Raw genomic sequence first — 6,066 nt, forward strand, 5'->3', positions numbered from 1 at the left:
ATTCACTCAGCAAACATTCGTGAAGTGTTCACGATGTGCCAGGAGAACTCTGGGGCCGTAGATAGGTACACGTGAGGCCTCTGAGGCTTCCCTTCCAGGACTCTGGAGTCTAATCATCTGGTTTTGAATTTCCTGGCCTCACCGTTCATACCCTGGGAGACTAAGTGAATTACTTAATCCCCTGTGCCTCAATTTTGTCACTGATGAGACTGAGATGAAATTTTAACTGTCCCCAGGGTTCTTGTGGAGAATAACTAGTCTTGATAAAGCCTTTGGCACACTGACTGGCATACGGAGTTCAATGGACGCTAGCGTTGAGCAGGAGACGAGAGGACCACACACAGAGGCTGCTGTGCTTAACGGCTACGGGGACTTTGGGGAGGCTTCCAGAGATGGAGCGTGAAAGCTCAGTTTCTTACAGCCAGCTGAGGAGAAATGAGGGATGTGCCGTGAGGAGGCACAGAGAAAGATCTGGCAGCCCTAGGGAATGGCTGGGGAGCCAGGCGGAGCCTCAGAGACACGTGAGCACTGTCTTTATTATTTTTTTTATTTTTTATTTTTTCAAACAAAACATCTCACATATTTATTACTGAACCAACCCACTAGTTCAGAAGCATAGCAACAAAGAGAAAAATCAATTCCTGAATAAAACACATCCAGCTGTCCAGACAGTCACGTTTTCAGAGTGGTATGGTAAGATGTAAGAAGGACCTTAATACAGCATAAATATGTGTGTCATCTCATCTGTGATTCCTTATACACCCAGCTTGGTTCTTCTCCAATGTCTCCGCTTGGAGTTGTACCTGATTTTATTCCAGTTTTCCTTCGAATCCATTGGGGAATGGGATGATTCTGCTTTTGTTTCTTGGCTAGGAATCGCTTGATCCTAAAAGTCTTGTGAGAAGACATGGAGAGCAGGAGAAGCTACCGCGCACACGATGGTGGCGGGGAAAGAAGGAGCGCACTGTCTTTAAATACTGTGCTCGGGCAGTTGACACAACAAAAGAAATTAGACTTATTTTACTTCTATCCAGAAAATATCCAAGCCCAAGAGAAAATGGCAAAGACAACATTCATCTCAATATTTGAAAGAACTTGTGAATGATAAAGATTTCCTTCATTTCTTGGAGGATGATGCAAACCCTTCTCTGTGCACCACTAACTTAAAACACACTGCCTTCTTCGTGGGGTGGTCTGTCGTACCTGCATTTTCCCCTTTGTCCTTGTCAATAGAAACCCAGGTATTTTCAGGAATCAGCGGGCCGTAAACTTCAAGGGAGGCTGGGGTGTAAATCAGGATTGGTTTGACCCAGCCATGGTAACCACTGCCTTTGTCATTGGCTAGGAATGGGCATGTGACACGATTCTTGCCAATGAGAGAGGAGAGGAGGCCCTGGGAAAGTTTTCCTTACCTATTCAAAAAATAAATGAGGGAGGGGAGTGCTCTCTCTTTCCCTCTTCCATCTGTGAGACATCGCTGTGTGGATACGTGGTGCCCAAAGATGTGGCAATGTCTTGAGATGGAAGAGGACACATTTGAGGACATGAGAGCAAGAAGAAAAAAGGATCTGGGTCCTTGATGAGGAGGATCAGCTGCTAAATTATCCAATCCTGGAAGCATCGTAAAGTATGTCATTTATGATATTAATATGGAATATATTCAAATGCACTCAATGTTAAAGTCAGTCACATTTTTCCTTCTTACAGCCCCAAAAGCATCCCGCATAGACAACTGGCCGCACTGAACCTTGACAATCCAGGCTTTCATCAGAAAACAGCCATAGGCTCTCTATGGTCTTACCAAAATATTGGCTTTGAGAACTAATTTTGAATAAAGATTATTGACCCGATTTTCAGGTGAGAGATTCTGTTAGACATATTTTTTTGGTTCATTTTTTTCTCTATTTATCCTCAATTTTATTTTCGCATCAAATCATACCATTAAAGGACTGGATACATCTAGCCATTACAGTTAATACCACAAGATGTCCAGTAATGGTATAAATTGCCTGTATTAACTATATAACTACCTTTCAGAATTAATTCCAGCATAGGTAAAGGATTAATTTTCTAATTCCTAAAATTTCTACAATTCTAAGATTCTGTGATATCAAAGTTTCTAAGTATTGCACTAAACTCACTATATACTGATAAGAGATTCACTTGCTATTGCAGAAATTCACCCAAGAGATTGTCAGGAAAATGTGCTAACAGCAACAAGTTAATGGAGGCTGTAAGAAAGATTCTTTCACAAACTTTCTTCCCTTATATGGAAAAGAGCAACATCCTTCTGATTTCTGTTGAACATCTTTTTTGGACCATTTTGGATATCCCTAATACCCTTACAATCTCCTTAAGCTTCTCTCTGTCTTTTTTTTTTTTTTTTTAGGAAGATTAGCCCTGAGCTAACATCAGCCGCCAATCCTCCTCTTTTTGCTGAGGAAGACTGGCCCTGAGCTAACATCCATGCCCATCTGCCTTTACTTTATACATGGCATGCCTGCCACAGCATGGCTTGCCAAGCGGTGCCATGTCTGCACTTGGGATCCAAACCGGTGAACCCCGGGCCTCTGAAGCTGAACTTGCGAACTTAACCGCTGCGCCCCTGGGCCGGCCCCTCCCTAAGCTTCTCATTTCTCCATTTCCTCTTTTGTCTCCTCCATCTCATCCTCACTTTGAAACAGGATGAGTTGAAACAGTTTGTTGTCCCAGTTTCGGTTCTGGAAAGGGACAGCTCCTCAGGGATAGCAGTGACATGCTTTTCTCTTCTCACATTGCTTCTCTTTAAAGATTTTACAGGACCTACGTCTGCATTTACATCTGAAAGGAGTAATTTCATTCTGAGCCACATCCTTGCCAAAGTTTATTGAGAATATTGGTAAAGGACAACAAATTTACAAGAATCCTTTCTTTAAAAACTAGGCAGGGGGCTGGCCCCGTGGCCGAGTGGTTAAGTTCGCGTGCTCCGCTGCAGGCGGCCCAGTGTTTCGTTGGTTCGAATCCTGGGCGCGGACATGGCACAGCTCATCAAACCACGCTGAGGCAGCGTCCCACATGCCACAACTAGAAGGACCCACAGTGAAGAATATACAACTATGTACCAGGGGACTTTGGGAAGAAAAAGGAAAAAAATAAAATTAAAAAAAAAAAAAACCACTTAGAAGTTGATGGTTTCCAGAAGTCTGCAGAACGTTTCAATCATTTTTATGGAGTTTACAGCACTATGCTGTATAAACTGTATTTTCTTATTTTCTATATTCTTGATGCTCGAGTGTTTGGGGCCTTGCTGACTGTTGTGATATTGTGATTTATAATAAGAAATATATATTTGGTCTTCATCCCCATTTCTGGCACGGCATTCCTAAAACCCTTGGGATTTCATAAGTGATGGGGGTGACCAAGGAGTCTTTTGTTATGTTAGGTGACTTTTGGACCCCACCTAATCATGGGGGCTGGTGGCCAGGAGAAGCAACCGTGTGATTAGAGGGTTGGGACTTTCAGCAAGCCCCACCTCCAGGGAGGGGAGAGGGGCTAGAGATTGAGTTCATTGGCCACTGGCTAATGATCTGACCAACCATGCCTATATGATGAAGCCACCATAAAACCCCAAAGGATGCAGTTTGGAGAGCTTCCGGGTTGGTGAACACACTGAGATTTGAAGAGAGTGGCGAGCTCAGAGGGCACGGAGGCTCCTCACCCTTTCCCTACACCTTGCCCTATGCAGCTCTTCCTCCGGCTGTTCCTGAGTTAGATTCTTTCATAATAAACCGGTGATCTAGTAAATAAAATGTTTCTCTGAGTTCTGCTCTAGATTTGCTTTAGCAAATTAATTGAACCCAGAACGGGGGTCATGGAACCTCCAATCTGTAGCCTGTCGGTCAGAAGGACAGGTAACACCCTGGACCTGTGATTGGTGTCTGAAGTGTGTGTGTGTGTGTGTGTTTGGGGGGCAGTCTGGCAGGACAGGTGAAGGATCCCTTAACCTGTGGGATCTGATGCCATCTCGAGGTACGTCATGTCAGAACTGAGTTGAATTGTAGGACACCAGCAGTGTTGGAGAACTGTCTGGAGGTGTAGAGAAAACTGCCCCTCCCCCAAACACGCATCCATTGTAATTGGGAGCAGAACTCTTCCCCGGAGAGGGACGGCCCTTCCCAGGGTTAGCTCATTCCTGGAGCTAGAGGGAGTGTCCCTTCATTTGCAATCTAACCAATCCAGAGCCCAGACTCCACCGCCACCTCCTCTAAGGAGCTCTCACACTCCAGGCCAATGTTCCCCTGCCCTAATCCCCCCAGGGCCAGGTACCAGCCAATTTCGCACAGCCCCTACACTCCAGGGCCCACTGAAAGTACTCACACCAGCCAATCCTAAGCCTGCTTACCCTGCTTCAGCTGTTCCTTCCCCTGGAAACCACAGTAAAGGCTCCTGCCACGTTCTCCTCCCACTTCCTTGGCCCCTAGACCAACCCTGATGCTGCCCCATGTGACCCTGCGGGACATGCCATGAGTCCTGTTCCTAGGGATCTGCAAGGATGAAAACTTCTTTCTTCATGACGGTTGTTTCCAAGTCTTACTGTACCTGATTAACAAACCCTGGGCGTGTTTTACAATACAAACACAGTTGCTCTGCAGAGCAGTCTAGGCAGGAGACTTGCTTGTACACAGCCTCCGGGTGGGAAAGACCTTGGCACGTGCAAGGAGACTAGCTGAACTACATTGTCTGAGGGAGGCACGTGCAAGGTGCAAGGAGACTGGCTGAACCACACTGTCTGGGGGAGGGCTCTGGGCTGGGAAGTCAGCCAGGAGGTAGGCGCTGGATCCTGCATCCCGCGGGGCCTGGAAGACAAGGAGTGCGGATTTTACTCTAAATGCGAAAGGGAGCAACTAAAGGATTTTCAGCAAGGAGTGCCACAATCTGACATGTCTTTAAAGACTGCTCTGGGCGCTGTGTGGAGAAAGAATTACACTGAGCAAGAGCGGAAGCAGAGAAACCAAGCAGGAAATCTTGCAGGAGTGGAGGCCAGAGGTGACGGTCACCAAGGTGATGGCTGTACATGTGGAGACCTGTACCTTTCCAGACTCGAGCTGAATAATACAGAACTCAAAGGCTAGTAAGTCTAACAGGAGACAAGCTCAAGACCCTGCAGGATACAGAGTTTTGAGAAGAGTACATTACACCACACAACTTCTCTCTTTGATAGGATGACAAGTATTGATATAACCAGTAAAATTTTGAAATTTAGGAAGGATGTTTTTTTCATTTACTGGTTTTTTGTTTGGGGTTTTTTTGAGGAAGATTGGCCCTGAGCTAACATCTGTGCCCACCTTCCTCTATTTTATATGTGAGATGCCTACCACAGCGTGGCTTGCCAAGCAGCGTGTAGGTCCACACACAGGATCCGACCCAGTGAACCCTGGGCCACTGAAGCAGAGCACGTGAACTTAACCACTGTGCCACCAGGCCCGCCCCTATGGAGGATTTTTTTTTTAAATCTTTAGTTCAATTCTCTTTCTCTTCTTTTCTGTGCTTCCTTTGCGTTACCTCTTTGAGATGGCACTGGGTAATAATTTATTATTATTACCTGCCCAATTTATTTCCAAATTTTTTGGAAAACAAAGATGTTAATAAACACATACTAGTACCCAGATTAAAACTCTTGGAGACTCAAAGCCCCCAAGTGGTGTGGAGCCCCTTCCTGATATGCGATTCTATATGAATAATGGTAGGTCACAATGTAAGTGGAAGGGAGACCAGCAAGATCCTGACTGTTTCACATGACTTCTTCTGTAGCTTAAAAACAGATTATAGGGGTCGGCCTGGTGGTACAGTGGTTAAGTTCGCGCGCTCCACTTCAGCAGCGCAGGATTCACGGTTTGGATCCCAGGTGTGGACGTATGCACTGCTTATCAAGCCATGCTGTGGCAGGCGTGCCACATACAAAGTAGAGGCAGATGGGCAGGGATGTTAACTCAGGGCAAGTCTTCATCAGCAAAAAGAGGAGGATTGGCGGCAGATGTTAGTTCAGGGCTAATCTTCCTCAAAAAACAAACAAAACAACAGATTATA

General features: G+C 45.6%; 1 pseudogene; it reads right to left on the reverse strand.

The window, feature by feature from the left end:
* Nucleotides 1-533: 533 nt before the first annotated feature.
* Nucleotides 534-955, reverse strand: LOC103561944 (large ribosomal subunit protein eL39-like; annotated as a pseudogene).
* Between the last annotated feature and the right edge of the window lie 5,111 nt (nt 956-6,066).

This window comes from Equus przewalskii, chromosome 18, assembly GCF_037783145.1.
Source record: "Equus przewalskii isolate Varuska chromosome 18, EquPr2, whole genome shotgun sequence".
Taxonomy (NCBI): domain Eukaryota; kingdom Metazoa; phylum Chordata; class Mammalia; order Perissodactyla; family Equidae; genus Equus; species Equus przewalskii.